Here is an 18474-nt window from a genome sequence, read left to right as displayed (position 1 = left end):
TAACAGTAAGTCATTGAAAACATTTACAGAGTGATAGGATATAGATTTGTGTTACATCAAACGAGGTAAAGGATACTATAACAACAAGTCGGACTGTGTTATTACCGTTTTCACTATTGCCAAATAGTTTTAAGTCCTTCTCAAAAAGTAGTGCATAAAGATCACATCTTTATAGAATAAAAGTTGTTGGAAATCTGATTGTTTGAAAAGAAAAAGAAAAAAAGAAAACAGAAACATTGCTAGGCTCCAACTCGGGACCTTTATGTTACGAAGCCTTCACTTTACAAACACTGCTTGGCTCCAACTCGGGACCTTTATGTTACAAAGCCTTCACTTTACAAACAATGCTAGGCTCCAACTCAGGACCTTTATGTTACGAAGCCTTCACTTTACAAACATTGCTTGGCTCCAACTCGGGACCTTTATGCTACAAAGCCTTCACTTTACAAACAATGCTAGGCTCCAAATCGGGACCTTTATGTTACGAAGCCTTCACTTTACAAACATTGATTGGCTCCAACTCGGGACCTTTATGTTACGAAGCCTTCACTTTACAAACATTGCTTTGCTCCAACTCGGGACCTTTATGTTACGAAGCCTTCACTTTACAAACATTGATTGGCTCCAACTTGGGATCTTTATGTTACGAAGCCTTCACTTTACAAACATTGCTGGGCTCCAACTCGGGACCATTATGTTACGAAGCCTTCACTTTACAAACATTGCTTGGCTCCAACTCGGGACCATTATGTTATGAAGCCTTCACTTTACAAACATTGCCAGTCGGGAGTTTTAGAACCACTATATCAATTGTTGGCCAATTTATGGGCCAAAAAGCCCTTGAGTAACTTGATAGGGGTGGTTACATGAAGTCAGAAAAACTCCATTCGGCTGCTTGACCTTCTATATAGAAGGGAGAACACCCCAAGTAAAAAAAACTTGTTGAGTGGAACTCTTCTTTGTGATTGTCAGTGATGCAGTGGTGCCCTTTACCTTAATGATAATATATATATAAACACCAAATATATGTTTGTATTGACCTATGATTAGATACATACGTGTATGAAGATGCAAATACTTAGGAATAACAAAGGTTTTTGTGGGGGCATACAGTATATATTGGGGAAAAAATGTGTGTGTGAAGCGGTTCTTGCACCAAACTGTTTTGTTGTATATACTGTATAACCTAAAACACCCTTGTTCATTTGAAATAATCTAATTTAAAAAGACAAACAGTATTTTCAAATGGATAGTGAATGAATGTATATGTTTCCATTTACAAAAATCTCATATTGAAACAAAATGTTTATAAAGTAGTCCAGCATATGATAACATCACTTTTGGTGGTGTAGGTATTTTTTATAGGCTGTATGATACAAACTGAAAAAGTATATTATATATCCAAAATTAAATTACATCTGTATATATATTTACATAGACATTAATTATTTTAGAATCATCTGTACATAGATTATTCCATTAGCCAATGATACAGGTCCAGTACACTTTAATTTGTCTATACCTGGTATCAGTAAAGACCTATAATAGCTGTATCAACCTATATATTTAATAGATCTTTGGGCTATTTTCATGTAAATTTATGTCTGAAAGAAAATTAAATGACATAGAGACCCATGTAAAAGAAGATTTCATCAAAATTCTGATTACAAAAGACATCAAATAAAAGTATACTCCTTTTTTGTTTTAGATGTTTCAGATGCCAAATATTGGAAAATTTTGCATGTCTGAAAAATAGAATTACCTCTAACTATATATATATATATGCTTTTTGGAGTCAACATTACCATGGGACTTTGCTATGTTTTAATATAGCTTAACTACATATTGTAGATGGATATAACTAAATAGGTCTTTACAGCTATATAGCTCAATAAAGTGTACCCGACTTACAATAGATATCTCATTATTATTGAACCATAAAGGTTTGATATACAAGGTTACATATTTATGTATGAATGCCTGATACCATATATAAATACAAGTATATATGAATACTGATGATACATGTACTCCCACATTATAGTTACATATATATACTCCCCTGATATTTAAAGGTCAGACTATTTTAAGATTTTAATTAACAGCACCTGCGTATAGTGAACACTTTCTAGTGCTTGTATACAAATCTATGTGTACCGGATAGTCTATACAGTACAGGATTGGAAGGACTGAATACACATTTGTTTCCCTTCAATGATCCGTTTTCTAAAGACGTCATACCTGAATAGCCTGTCTAAATTTGTTAGTGGATCGTGACCATTGTAATCTCCACTACATTTCTAATGCACGATCTTCACTGGCGAGATAATACCCTATATTGACCCATCACAATAGCTGAAAGAGAGCTAGCTCTGCCCTTTAACTTTCACTCAGCAGGTAACTCTCATACACAACTGTCTACGTTAAGGTACATGTTGATCAACTATTTAAATAACAAAAGACATATATACCCCCAAGTCACACAGGTGGATGTTCCAAATCTACCCCGTCAGTGTTTGTTGACTGATAACTGGTCTTAAGAAGATTGACTTGAGTTACTGGATACTTTTATCATGTGTTAGAAAAAATTGTAATAGAAAAATCGAGGGTTTTTAGGTAAGTTTATTCTAGTTAGGCATGTTATACTTACATATAATTTTGAAGATAATTGATTTAATTTTGTAGATTAGATATGTCATGCTATTGTAACAAGGTGAGCATTAGAAGTACACTTACATGTATATCATCTATGACGGAATAACATGGCTAATGTAAATTTACTCTGACATGAATAAGAATCTTTTTCTCTCTTTTATAATTTGATAGAATTTTCATTAAAAATAATAGATTGAGCATGAATATAATTTTGTCTCAAATTTGTGAATTTAAGGGTTTCTCTGGTGTACGGATAAACCTGTGTACCATATTCACTTTTATAAATAATTGCCCTGGACACTTTGTATTGAGCAATTTTGAATGATTGTATAGCCGTTAAAAAGTTTGAATATACATGTACAGTGTATAGCCATAATAGATTCACTTTTTTCCAAAGCCAGTAAGTTATGGTAGAAAGATGGGACACTTGGACCAGAAAAAGAAAAGGGGACACTTATAAGGTATAGGAAGCTTTTTAGGTACAACAAGGTATTCTGAATAAATTAAAGGGATCGATTAGAAAAAAATAATCTTAAAGTGAAACCCTAGAATGTATTCCTCGATACTAATGCATAAGATCATTTAATTACCGTTATATCTGTAGATGTACATTTGAAGGAATTGCAAATTCAGCGGACATTTGGTTCAAACATGACAATTTGATGTAATCATACCTGACAGAGGCTAAAGTTAGAAATCTGAATGTTAATGATATAACCTATTGCTACGTAATATACAGAAAAATGTTAGTTTCGTCATTTGTTCAGTGAAATTCTAACATTAGAGGAAACAGTTTCTAGCTTTCCTCATAGTCTACTGTGAAAAATATGATTTATGTCCAGGTTTAACTGTATATGAAATGACGTGATTTCAGAAAAAAATCTTTAAGTCTTTTATTTGGAATAAGTAAATTTTATTGGTCTTCCATATTGTATCCTGTTAACTCATTCACCCCTAAAATTTCATAATGAACTATTCCAAACTTTGATTTGGAAGAGTTCAAGTGTGTTTTCAGAGGTGAATGAGTTAATTCAATCAGGTCATTTAAGGAAGCTGTTAAACAGGATCTAGAGGACTAATGGGATAATAAAATATATAGACCACTAAATAATTAAATTTGGATTTCCTGGTCCTAACACCTGTTGAGTTATTATATCAGAATAGTTGAATTATGTGTAGCTTGCCTGTTTGAAGAAAAGACAGCTTATGAGCCTGGTACAGGGTAACGTTTTTGGGGGTAAGTAATGTGAAGGCATTCAATATATACTGTAGAATGCTGATATTATACATCAGGGTTTAAAGTGGTATAACTCTGATGCAGAGAAGCAAACATTGGGAAATGTAGATAACAAATAGAGATTGCTTGCCTTGTCTGGACTGGGTGCTTTTGCACCAAATCATCAGGTTAAAGTTTTTGGTTTCAGTTTTTAGCTCACCTGGCCCGAAGGGCCAAGTGAGCTTATGGCATGGTGCGTCGTCCGTCCGTTGTCCGTCCGTCATCAACATTTTACTTTAAACAACTTCTTCTCAGTAACCATAAGGCCTAGGGTTATGATATTTGGCCAGAAGCATGGTGGGATGAAGGGCTACCAAATTTGTTCAAATAAATGACCTCAACTTATATTCAAGGTCACAGGGGTCAAATATGTTTAAAACCTTTCAACAACTTCTTCTGAATAACCGGTAGGCCTAGGGTGATGATATTTGGCCAGAGGCATGCTGGGATGAAGGGCTACCAAATTTGTTCAAATAAATGACCTCGACTTATATTCAAGGTCACAGGGGTCAAATATGTTTAAAACCTTTCAACAACTTCTTCTGAATAACCGGTAGGCCTAGGGTGATGATATTTGGCCAGAGGCATGCTGGGATGAAGGGCTACCAAGTTTGTTCAAATAAATGACCTTGACTTATATTCAAGGTCACAGGGGTCAAATATGTTTAAAACCTTTCAACAACTTCTTCTGAATAACCGATAGGCCTAGGGTGATGATATTTGGCCAGAAGCATGCTGGGATGAAGGGCTACCAAGTTTGTTCAAATAAATGACCTTGACTTATATTCAAGGTCACAGGGGTCAAATATGTTCAAAACCTTTAAACAACTTCTTCTGAATAACCAAGAGGCCTAGGATGATGATATTTGGCCAGTAACATGCTGGAATGAAGGGCTACCAAGTTTGTTCAAATAAATGGCCTTGCCTTATATTCAAGGTCACAGGGGTCAAATATGTTCAAAACCTTTAAACAACTTCTTCTGAATAACCAAGAGGCCTAGGGTGATGATATTTGGCCAGTAGCATGCTGGGATGAAGGGCTACCAAGTTTGTTCAAATAAATGACCTTCATCCATTTTCAAGGTCACAGGGGTCAAATATGTTTAAAACCTTTAAACAACTTCTTCTGAATAACCAAAATGCCCAAGGTGATGATATTTGGCCAGTAGCATGCTGGGATGAAGGGCTACCAAATTTGTTCAAATAAATGACCTTCATCCATATTCAAGGTCACAGGGGTCAAATATGTTTAAAACCTTTAAACAACTTCTTCTGAATAACCAAAATGCCCAGGGTGATGATATTTGGCCAGTAGCATGCTGGGATGAAGGGCTACCAAGTTTGTTCAAATGAATGACCTTGACCAACTTTCAAGGTCACAGGTGTCAAATGTCTTAAAATCTTCAAACAACTTCTTCTCAATAACCAAAAGGCCCAGGGTACTGATATTTGGCCTGTAGCAATCAGGGCTACCAAATTTGTTCAAATGAATGACCTTGACCCACTTTCAACCTAATGTCATTGTTTGACATTCAAGGTCACACTGATATTCTGCCTGTAGCTGTATTTTAGTCCACTTCTAAGTTTACAAGTGTGAGATTAATACCAGGTGAGCGATGCAGGCCCATTGGGCCTCTTGTTTCAGACTTGTCATTAAATCTGTATCCTGTATGTGTGCTAGCTAAACATAGGGGTTCTATATGGGATCTAGTAGAAGTGTGGTGGTTAAGTGAGAAAAGGAACAAGGTGTAAACAGGCAAGTGTTAGGAGGTTTTGACACCATCTCTGGTTGATTGGGTCTCTTTGGTTGGGAAGTAGGACATTTTGATAAACTTTTCCTTCTTTGTACATATTTAGCTTCATTCTGTACTGTTCTTTGAGTTCTCTAATGATTTGGATTTTAACAGCAGTTGCATAAAGGATACTGGAGGGTGAATATTTTGTCAGAGTGTCTAACTCTTAGGACTGTTCAAGAAATGAAATGAAATACAAAAAATGTTATTGTTGATTAAAAAAAAAGTGTTTGCATGATGGTAAACAGTCGATGTTTGTGTCTAGTAAGCAGAAGTCAAAAGAAATATATTCCTAATGTGGGTGAAGCCATCTTGAGTTGGCTTAACGTACAGAGAGGGTGCCATAATTATAAATTCATAGCAGAGGATATATATGTGGTCAGTCACTGTATTATAATGTTGGTTAATTGTGTATTATACAATTGGTTGGAGTAAATTAAAGGTCAGCACATTGTGAGACAATGTACCACCCACATGTACAATAGTTATAATGTACCAGTAACTATTAGGACCCAGAAGGCTTTCAACCTCTATAAAGGGATATGCCACATGTTGCCATGGAAACATTAATTTGATTGCGAAGAATTTTGGCATGTAAAGGTTTCATATAATAGATGGCATTCACTGTTGTGTTTCTGAATGTCAAGATATAATAGAAGAAATGATGGTATTGTTTGTTATGTATAAGACAATTCATATGTACATTGTTGCTGGTAATTAATTACACCCTCTGTAGCAATTGGACTATAGGAAAAGCTCATTTGTGCATAGCCTTATCAGTTTGGGCATGTTTTCAATAAGTTTCAAAATACAGTATTACTATTCAGGAATATCTGAAAATTAAGTAACTCTTTTTCTTGACATCTTCATTTCTAATCCCTATAGATGTAGATTTGATTTTAGATTTAAATGTTTTTGAAAAGATACTTCATGTATATGAAAGATATTTGTTGATATTTCATTAGTCTAATCAACTTTTGAACAACTGGGCCCTATATATGTCACATCCTGTTCAGTGTAATCCATGTAATCAGGAACAATTACGGACTGCTTGTATAACATTGCCACCATATCCATATCTATAGATGTATAATTAAAGTATGGCTGGACTAAGAATAACTTCTGGCTCAATACACCCATCATGTACCAGTAAGGATATACCAATAGGATTGCCCAAACCTAGCCTCTAAACCAGAACTGTACATGGTTAGTGATACACATGTTGAGTGGTGGAATCTATGTCTCCTATAGCCCATTAGGGAGATTGGAGGATAAAGTGACGGTTGTTATACCAAGTCCAAAAAGGCAGAGTTGGTCCACGTTTTTTATTCCTAATCAATACACGTTAAAACCCTGGATCGCCTAAACCTTCCTGACTGCCTCTGTCTGCTTAGTATATGTGTCATTATACATGTTCAGTACCAGTAAAGTCCAGTAAACAATGGTCAGATATGACTGTGTGTCAGTAAAGTCAGGGTAAGCAATGGTCAGATATGACAGTGTGTCAGTATAGTCATGTAAACAATGGTCAGATATGACTGTGTGTCAGTAAAGTCAAGTAAACAATGGTCAGATATGACTGTGTGTCAGTATAGTCATGTAAACCATGGTCAGATATGACAGTGTGTCATTAAATCATGTAAACCATGGTCAGATATGACAGTCTGTCATTAAATCATGTAAACAATGGTCAGATATGACGGTGTGTCAGTAAAGTCATGGTAAGCAATGGTCAGATATGACAGTGTGTCAGTAAAAACAGGGTAAGCAAGGGTCAGATATGACAGTGTACCAGTAAAATCATTTAAACAATGGTCAGATATGTCGGTGTGTCAGTAAAATCAGGTTTAACTATGGTCAGATATGACAGTGTGTCAGTAAAGTCAGGTTAAGCAATGTTCAGATTTGGCAGTGTACCAGTAAAGTCAGGTTAAACAATGGTCAGATATGTCAGTTAAGTAAGGGTAAACAGTGGTCAGATATGACAGTGTGTCAGTAAAGTCAGGTTAATCAATAGTCAGATATGACAGTGTGTCAGTAAAACAAAGGTCCGATATGACAGTGTGTCAGTTATGTGGGCTAAACAATGGTCAGATAGGACAGTGTATCAGTAAAGTCATTTAAACAATGGTCAGATATAAAAGTGTGTCGGTAAAGTCAGGTTAAACTATGGTCAGATATGACAGTGTACCAGTAAAGTCATTTAAACAATGGTCAGATATGACAGTGTGTCAGTAAAGTCATGTAAACAATTGTCAGATATGACAGTGTGTCAGTCAGAGACCCGTGGAGTACTCAAGGTATTCCTTGAACGACGTAAAGTCAGGGTAAGCAATGTTCAGATATGACAGTGTGTCAGTAAAATCATTTAAACAATGGTCAGATATGACGGTGTGTCAGTAAAGTCAGGGTGGGCAATGGTCAGATATGACAGTGTACCAGTAAAATCATTTAAACAATGGTCAGATATGAAAGTGTGTCGGTAAAGTCAGGTTAAACTATGGTCAGATATAACAGTGTGTCAGTAAAGTCAGGTTAATCAATGGTCAGATATGACAGTGTGTCAGTGAAGTCAGGATAAACTATGGTCAGATATGACTGTGTGTCAGTTATGTGGGCTAAACAATGGTCAGATATGACAGTGTGTCAGTAAAAACAATGTTCTGATATGACAGTGTGCCATTAAAATGGGGTTAAAAAATGGTCAGATATGACAGAGTGTCAGTGAAGTCAGGATAAACAAAGTCAGATATGACAGTGTATCAATGAAGTCAGGATAAACTATGGTCAGATATATGACAGTGTATCAGTCAAGTCAGGATAAACTATGGGCAGATATTACAGTGTATCAGTGAAGTCAGGATAAAAAATGGTCAGATATGACAGTGTATCAGTGAGGTCAGGATAAACAATGGTCAGATATGACTGTGTGTCAGTTATGTGGGCTAAACAATGGTCAGATATGACAGTGTGTCAGTAAAAACAATGTTCTGATATGACAGTGTGCCATTAAAATTAGGTTAAAAAATGGTCAGATATGACAGAGTGTCGGTGAAGTCAGGATAAACTATGGTCAGATATGACAATGTATCAGTGAAGTCAGGATAAACTATGGGCAGATATACGACAGTGTATCAGTAAAGTCAGGATAAACTATGGTCAGATATGACTGTGTGTCAGTTATGTGGGCTAAACAATGGTCAGATATGACAGTGTGTCAGTGAAGTCAGGATAAACTATGGTCAGATATGACTGTGTATCAGTGAAGTCAGGATAAACAATGGTCAGATATGACTGTGTGTCAGTTATGTGGGCTAAACAATGGTCAGATATGACAGTGTGTCGGTAAAACAATGTTCTGATATGACAGTGTGCCATTAAAATTAGGTTAAAAAATGGTCAGATATGACAGAGTGTCGGTGAAGTCAGGATAAACTATGGTCAGATATGACTGTGTGTCAGTTATGTGGGCTAAACAATGGTCAGATATGACAGTGTGTCAGTGAAGTCAGGATAAACTATGGGCAGTCAGGATAAACTATGGTCAGATATGACTGTGTGTCAGTTATGTGGGCTAAACAATGGTCAGATATGACAGTGTGTCGGTAAAACAATGTTCTGATATGACAGTGTGCCATTAAAATGGGGTTAAAAAATGGTCAGATATGACAGAGTGTCAGTGAAGTCAGGATAAACAAAGTCATATATGACAGTGTATCAATGAAGTCAGGATAAACTATGGTCAGATATATGTGAAGTCAGGATAAACTATGGTCAGATATATGACGTAAAGTCAGGTTAAACAATGGTCAGATATGTCAGTTAAGTAAGGGTAAACAGTGGTCAGATATGACAGTGTGTCAGTAAAGTCAGGTTAATCAATGGTCAGATATGACAGTGTGTCAGTGAAGTCAGGATAAACTATGGGCAGTCAGGATAAACTATGGTCAGATATGACAGTGTGTCAGTAAAAACAATGTTCTGATATGGCAGTGTGCCATTAAAATGGGGTTAAAAAATGTTCAGATATGACAGAGTGTCAGTGAAGTCAGGATAAACAAAGTCATATATGACAGTGTATCAATGAAGTCAGGATAAACTATGGTCAGATATATGTGAAGTCAGGATAAACTATGGTCAGATATGACAGTGTATCAATGAAGTCAGGATAAACTATGGTCAGATATATCACAGTGTATCAGTGAAGTCAGAATAAACAATGGTCAGATATGACAGTGTGTCGGTAAAACAATGTTCTGATATGACAGTGTGCCATTAAAATTAGGTTAAAAAATGGTCAGATATGACAGAGTGTCAGTGAAGTCAGGATAAACAAAGTCAGATAAGACAGTGTATCAATGAAGTCAGGATAAACTATGGTCAGATATATCACAGTGTATCAGTGAAGTCAGAATAAACAATGGTCAGATATGACAGTGTATCAGGGAAGTCAGGATAAACTATGGGCAGATATACGACAGTGTATCAGTAAAGTCAGGATAAACTATGGTCAGATATGACAATGTATCAGTGAGGTCAGGATAAACTATGGGCAGATATATGACGGTGTATCAGTGAAGTCAGGATAAACTATAGTCAGATATGACAGTGTATCAGTGAAGTCAGGATGTGTCAGTAAAGTCAGGTTAATCAATGGTCAGATATGACAGTGTGTCAGTGAAGTCAGGATAAACTATGGGCAGATATACGACAGTGTATCAGTAAAGTCAGGATAAACTATGGTCAGATATATGACGTAAAGTCAGGTTAAACAATGGTCAGATATGTCAGTTAAGTAAGGGTAAACAGTGGTCAGATATGACAGTGTGTCAGTAAAGTCAGGTTAATCAATGGTCAGATATGACAGTGTGTCAGTGAAGTCAGGATAAACTATGGTCAGATATATCACAGTGTATCAGTGAAGTCAGAATAAACAATGGTCAGATATGACAGTGTATCAGTGAGGTCAGGATAAACAATGGTCAGATATGACAATGGTCAGATATGACAGTGTGTCAGTGAAGTCAGGATAAACTATGGTCAGATATGACAGTGTGTCAGTAAAGTCAGGTTAATCAATGGTCAGATATGACAGTGTGTCAGTAAAGTCAGGTTAATCAATGGTCAGATATGACAGTGTGTCAGTGAAGTCAGGATAAACTATGGTCAGATATGACTGTGTATCAGTGAAGTCAGGATAAACAATGGGCAGATATGACATTGTATCAGTGAAGTCAGGATAAACAATGGGCAGATATGACATTGTATCAGTGAAGTCAGGATAAACAATGGTCAGATATATGACAGTGTATCAGTGAAGTCAGGATAAACTATGGTCAGATATGACTGTGTGTTAGTAAAGTCAGGGTAAACAATGGTCAGATATGACAGGATGTCCCTATGTCAGATGTCAGTAAAAGTCAGGTGTTGGTAAAATTAGGTGTCTGTTAATTTTAAGTAATAACGTCTGCAAATATTAAGCTATTTATTTCAGGAACTTGGCTGTATTGGGATGCTCTTTCTATGCCGTATGTATAGTTACCATACACACACACATGTATATAGGATGTACTTCACTGATATCTAAATACAGTACAGACAAACTTTTTTGTCAATTTTTTAGCATGTTTTGTTTGCTTTTTTAAGACAATTTGGATACTACTACATATAGACAATAGCAATTTAAACTATATATATAAATACGGTAAACTATATATATAAATATGGAAAATTTCATGTATAGAAACGCATAGTTATTACATTCAAGAACAGTACATTATAGCTCTTGAAGATATGACCACTATTCAACATGGATGTCACTCTTTCAAATCTATCCTGTAGAGAAACTGTGTGGCAAACTAAAAACGTATCTTTAAAAGTATTCACAGTGATCCTGTTCGACACAGATAATATAGTAAAATGTTGTATTTTAAGCTGCTCTGTGCAAATTAGTTTAATCTTAACAATTGAACCCTAAAGAATCCTGTATATTTCAAAAGTAAAAATAAGGATGAAAAACTAGGAATCTCCGTCAAAAACAGCAAATTTGGAAAGTATGTTTACATACTTAACTCTATTAAGAACTTTTTCTGACCGATTAAGCCTTTAAACAAATATGTATGGAACATAGTAGGAATGTTGAATGATGATTACATTTCAAAAATTTCATTGATGTGGTTAAAACTTTTTGTAAATTTAACATGTTTAAGTTAACAGATGTCTATAAATATGTATATATAAGATGTATAACCTACCTGACATCCAGCACTATAGATGTGAAAATGTGTACTCAATCAGACAACAGATTTGTACAAATTTGGACTAATTATATGGAACAAATGTTGATTACTGAATTAATCTTATAGGTACAAATGTAGAAAATTGACTTAATCTTTTTGGTACATATGTAGAAAATTGAATTAATCTTATTGGTACATATGTAGAAAACTGACTTAATCTTATTGGTACATATGTATAAAATTGACTTAATCTTATTGGTACATATGTAGAAAACTGACTTAATCTTATTGGTACATATGTAAAAAATTAAATTAATCTTATTGGTACATATGTGGAGAATTGACTTAATCTTTTTGGTACATATGTAGAAAAATGAATTAATCTTATTGGTACATATGTAGAAAATTGAATTAATCTTATTGGTACATATGTAGAAAATTGAATTAATCATACAAAGTGACATGTCTATTGTCGGTTGTCAAATGAACAGACTATATATATATATAGCTAGTGTAACTGACAGAAAATGTAATTAAACTATATATTTGTATGAAGATTATGCTACAATTATCCAGACGTATTGATATTGACACTGTTTTGTGTTTATTGCAGTATATAGCCAGCCTCGTCCCCAGACAGCCAAATAAGGATTACGATGATACTGCAAATGACTCCTGTATGGAAGAATTAAGGTAGAGTTTTCTCCCCTGGGAGTGTAGGCCATTGATTTTATGTGAATACTGTTGCGAGCTTTGTATGTAAGTTTGGCCTGCTATTGCTTCAAGCTACTGCTGGCGGTTTATGTGTTGGCGTGTACCTCAGAAAATGGTCGTAAGCATTGGACAGGAAGCCTAAGTATCGCCTAGCATATATACGTCAACATAAAGGTAAAATCTTCATCGTCAGTGTCGCAGTCAAGAGCTTTTAGATTTAGAATGTGGTGCTGATGTGTGATAAATGTAGTGTTTAAGTATTTCAGCTGTAATTATGTTGTTCCTTCGATTCCACAACATTATGTTAAATGTTCTGGGAATCAATAACACAGAGTTGTTTACATTGTCTCTTCTTTAGAATATTTTCTTGCCAACAGATTATTTTCATTTCTTCAAGATTGATAAACATATATCAATGTTTCATCATAAATTTTCAACTGTTGCTTGTAGACTAGCTAAGATGTATGTACAGAGCTTGGAATTCCTGGGGTTTTTCTTCAAATTATATCTTTGTACATTTCACTCATTCTGAACTGGACCTTTCTTTGACCACATAATTTAGTGGATTTGCAGATAGTACCAGATAGTTCCAGATTGTAGAGTCGAATTGTAATACACATTGTCTTTGTTGGAACAAAGTTCTTTTGCTGGGTTCGGCATAAATCTGGATTGGAATAGTTGAAAGACAAAAGTTTAGTGTATATATTTACATTAACTGGGAAGTCTTTTTTTAAATTTTTACTTAAATTTCATAGAAAAGTTGTTTGCGACACTAGTGTTTAAAGGAACTCCTCAAATGTATATATAATATGATAGTGTAATTACTACTGGTTTAAGAGTCTCAGCATGTAAAAGTTCAGAACAATCCTGGCTTCAGAATTATGAGGCGCTCCTCAAAATATAAAAGTTAAGTTACTCTTGGCTCAAGAAATGCAAGCTTAAGGCACTCCTCAAAATGTAAAAGGTAATACCTAGAAGTTACTCCTGGCTCAAGTGTACGTTACAAGGCGCTCCTCAAAATGTAAAACTTAAAGTTAATACCAGGTAGTTACTCCTGGCTCAAGTGTTACAAGGTGCTCCTAAAATGTTAAAGTTACCAGTTAATCCTGGCTCAAGAGTTAAAGGTGCTCCTCAAAAGTATAAGGTAAGTTAACAGTGATTTCTTGCTCAAAGTGTTAGTACCTGCAGGCACTCCTCAGAATGTGTAAATCAATTACTTGTATATTCTCTGCTCCTGTAATGATTAGTATTTACCAAATATAGTTTTATTCCTTCTGTAGTGGAATCTTGTCGATTCTGTTGTCAGTAATAAAAAAAATAGGAAAATAGGAATTTCTGCTTTTCAGATGCTGATTTTAGTGACGTTCCTTGTTGAATTGAGATTCTTTTGCAAATGTTTGAATTACTGACCTGTTTATGTTTCCTACCTTTTTATGGGTGTGCATACAGTGTTACTCTTATCAGCCCTGTATCCCATCCCATCCTACTCGTCAGGGTCATCACTCTGGTGTGAGAATACCTCAAATAGTTGTGTTTTGTTGGGTACCAAGGTCAAGGTCTCTATACTATTTACTGAAAATGCTCAAACAACATTGGAGGTTTCATGTCTTATAGATAGCTTTCTAGTCTTCCAAGTATGTTTACACTGTAGCATCCATTATCTCTTATTTCTTGGTTAACGGCTGTAGAAAACAGATAATGTCGGGGGAAAAAAGGTTTTTTTTATCAGAAAAAGTATAATTCAGAAAAGATTACTTTGATTTCGAATTTGTAACATTCAAAACTCTGGCTTAATGAATTCTGAAAACCTTTAATTTGATATTCCTTAGGAATCTGAGTTAATTGATGGTCTAGGATCTAGTACATGCAGGCAGTCCCGACAATTTGTCAAGACTCAGTCATATTTATCCCATTATATCTGTTAAACGGATTGTGATCTGCGGGTAAAACAAACACTTACAGATCCAACTTGACGAGGTAATTACCTCTGTTGTCAATAATTACCATGTATGGAATTCCAATAACTTGTAAAGGTAGCATATAAACATGTAAGGTACAGGATAGGTGTTTTTCCTCAGGAAATGTATTTATTGTACATAATGTAATGATAGTGGATACAATACAGTCAAGTCATTATCACAATGATTCTCCAAATAATTGACATCTTACAGATCAGTTTCCATCTCGGCTTAGAAAAAATATTTTTGTATTTTGAAAAAAATTGTCTTGAAAAAAATAACCTTTCTCCTGAGTGCCTTTCAGCCAATTCTTTGTTTTTGTTGGTAGCTAAATTGTGTTAAACTAAATCAAAATAATTTGGCTGAAAATTTCTCTATCTGTTCAAATATTGATATGCGTTGTTTACAAGTGTTTCTAGGATGCTTGCCACAATGTGGTAGCATAATTCTGGAATGAAACGACCAGAACATGTCAATCTTACTAAAAGGGTCATGTACATGTTTTAATCTTTATATTTTCGTATGTGTGTTATTTACTTCATGTAGTATTATTTTTGTTATTAAATATGATCATTTTCACTTTTGTAATGTATTTTTGGAATATTCTGTTTGGTGTGTCAGATCTTGTATGGTTGTTAAGCCTCTCTAGCTGGAGGACAACTCTACTCACTATCCTGGTAAAACTCACTAATATTCAATCTTCTAACACAGTAAAAATCAATATTTCTCTGCTGGCTCCTCAAAGATCTGTCTTTCTTGCCTGGAAATATATTTTTACTGTACATTTCCTCCAATTTGTACTGTGTGGTGGAGAGTCAGAGCCCAGTTTGCTTTTCATCTTTGAAACTGTGGTGTGGTGTTTGTCTTGAGAGGTGGTGAAGGACAACTTCAAAGGTAGGGCTTCTTTATTCAGGTGTTGCACAATAGTTGGAGAGTTCTGCTTGTAGCTTCACATGGTTTGGCTTCTGGAGACCCACAAGGGTAACTTGTATTGGTAGGAGAGGATCACAAAGGGGGATATGGGGTCTGATATTTGTAGTTGGAGAGTTCTGCTTGTAAGCATCACATGGTTTGGCTTCTGGAGACCCACAAGGGTAACTTGTATTGTAATCATTACAACACAGAGGGGGATATGGAGTCTAATACTTATATTGGTAGGAGAGGCTCACAAAGGGGGATATGGAGTCTGATACTTGTATTGGTAGGAGAGGATCACAGAGGGGGATCGATATGGATTCTTATACTTGTATTGGTAGGAGATAATCAGATAATATAGGGGGATATGGGGTCTGATATTTGTATCGAAGTCTGCTGGATATATGCATTAATAGTAAGTCATTGAAAACATTGGCTCTTGTTTTGTCCTACACTTTATACATGTTTTGATTAATATTGTTTAGAATCCATGCTAATAATAATTACAACCTGAATAATTCCATATCCAAATGTATTACAGTTCAATGTTTTATGTAATATATACTTCTACCACAATAGGTGGGTGTCATTCAACTCCCAAGGCATCAATTAATCATTACAACTGTTGTATAACATATTGTTTAAAAATGCGTTTTGATTGGCTGACATGGTGAACTTTGACCGGGACTCCTTTAAATGGACAATTTGGCAGGAAAGCCGCTTCATGCGGTGGCAGAAATGATGATACACAGAAAGTAGTTCGTCATTGTTTTTGTGATAATAAATTTCTTATGTTGGTCTCTTTAAATTTACTGCTTTGAAGACAATAAATTTGTTACGTACTTGTTATGATTTGTAATAAATCATAATATTTCCACATATTTTTTGTAACTTTTGAAAAATAACTAACTCGAGTGAAAGAAATACCATATACAGCAACCACTCGTTGTGTTACCTCTATTTATATAAGGCTGCAATGATACATGAACATGATATACGATACGTATTATGATACATATAATAACAGTAGAAGCAAAGAGAAAAATATGTTGCACATTTTTAATGGCAATATTACAACTGGAAATAGACTTGGTCCAGAATGGTCACAGAACGGTCACGACTTAAAAGTTTTACACAATTCGTGTGTTTCGACGTGCATGACGAGCTGGAGCTGTCACTTGCCATGTTGGAACGGATATAGGAGTTGACTTAAATCAGAAACGACACAATCCTGAAAATATTGTAGGTGTATCCTCAGACCTCCAACAAATAATGTGTATCCTACCGTATTTAAAATATCGCATTAGATCGTCGCACGATATATCGTTGCAGCTCTAATATATTGTTGCAGCCCTAGTATCTCCTTCTTCGGCTCAAATACATTCCTAGGCTTAGAATTTCAAATGACACAGAATTTCATGTTCTCGTGCAATATGTACAGTTGCTGTTATGTGCTATCTTCATATGTATGGCTGTGATTAAAACTTCCAATTAGGTGCTGTAATCGCAGAACTAGAGGATGGGACTTGACATACAGATTTGGCTGCTGAAGTATAACAGTTGCCACTCAGTGATCGCCCTGGCAGGAAATCAATAGTGGCCATTTGGGCTTCTATTGCTGTAGAGAAATTAAAGTTTGAAGAGTTGATTGATTTGCACAGGAAAATGAGAAAAAAGTGGATGAATAAGGAGACTATAGGTGGCCAACCTCACATGCAGTTCCTCGAGTGAGAGATAATGGTTAGTCTCCAGATCTAGAGGTGACAGTAATCATTACACATAATTACCCCACCACAGGATTTGGCTCCATAGCTTAAGGCCAGAGATTGGGATTCTTGACTGAACAGTTGAGGTTGAGGGTGATACCTCTTGGTTAAAATGTTATGGTTATTTCAATTATGTGCACATTGCTTGCTTAAATGTATAAAAGTGATTGTAAGCCTTTGTTTTTGTTTCATAATTATAACTATTACTATTATCCATATGTTGTAAAGGAGTTTGGGTTATTTTACAAATTGAATAGGGCGCTATATAAATGTTGTATATTATTATTATTACCTAAAACTTGCTTTTGGGTTTAGTGGTCATGGTCCTTGGTTTAAAGGTTATGGTTCTTGATTGAAAATGAGACAGACTTAAGGGTTATAATTGATGGTTCTTGGCCTAGAAATTTTGGTTCACTAGATAGGGGTTATAGTTCCTGGTTCTTGGCCTAGAGATTTTGGTTCAATAGGATATATTCTATGTATAGGCCTAATAGAGTATCCCTCTGAGATGTGGGCCTATTATAGGTTCATAGGGCTGGGCTCAGAATTCATTTTATTATTTCTGATCTACAAAGTCATGGAACTTTAATCAGAAATTGCCACTGTTTCATTTTCAAAGTTTCATTACATTGAAAGTAACTATTTTAGTGTTTGGCATGTGACGTGTTTGGCATGATATGATTATAGTCATTGTTGATGTTATAGAGATCAAGCCTTGTAGTAATGATTGGCTGTAGTTACTTTACAGAAAATTGGTGGTTTAAAGATTATAATTGTGTGTTGCAGATGATGCTTAGTTATAGGTAATGACAAAGTAAATCGGCTAAAGTTACACTTTTGTTTTGAGATTATAAATGACTATAGATAGGATAAAGATGTTTTTTGACAGTAAGAATGTTACGAGACCTCTTCTGTTAGTTCGAATAGTTCTTGGTTGGTTCAAAAGTTTTGGAGTTTTATGATATATTTTCTGTAGTTGTACCAAATAGGTTGGTTGCCAAGAACCAGTCTAATATTACCGTGAGCAAGCTAATAATATTAGTTAGAGGAGAAGATAGATTATAGGTGTTTAATTTGAAATGCTTATAACAGAAATGTATTTGTTAATGTGACCTGTTATGATATTTTGCTTAACCCCCCCCCCCCCCCCCCCCCCCC

At 35.3% G+C, this 18474-nt stretch overlaps 1 protein-coding gene across 6 annotated transcripts in view; it reads left to right on the top strand.

The window, feature by feature from the left end:
* The window catches only part of LOC110449826 (synaptotagmin-1-like), a 95412-nt gene that overhangs the window by 10749 nt on the left and 66189 nt on the right, over positions 1 to 18474 (top strand). For 2 of the 6 annotated variants that reach the window (XM_021496942.1, XM_021496932.1), the window contains exon 2: positions 12577 to 12656. The gene's annotated coding sequence lies outside the window, so the exon portion shown is untranslated. Of the gene's footprint in view, positions 1 to 2521; positions 2617 to 3823; positions 3893 to 12576; positions 12657 to 12734; positions 12852 to 15460; positions 15530 to 18474 lie in introns of those variants that run through there. The other 4 variants (XM_021496933.1, XM_021496934.1, XM_021496939.1 and 1 more) reach the window with 4 other exon arrangements.

Source organism: Mizuhopecten yessoensis, unplaced genomic scaffold (assembly GCF_002113885.1).
Source record: "Mizuhopecten yessoensis strain PY_sf001 unplaced genomic scaffold, ASM211388v2 scaffold4823, whole genome shotgun sequence".
Lineage (NCBI taxonomy): Eukaryota > Metazoa > Mollusca > Bivalvia > Pectinida > Pectinidae > Mizuhopecten > Mizuhopecten yessoensis.
Note: the sequence above shows the minus strand (reverse complement) of the source record. Positions and strands in the feature narration are given on the sequence as shown.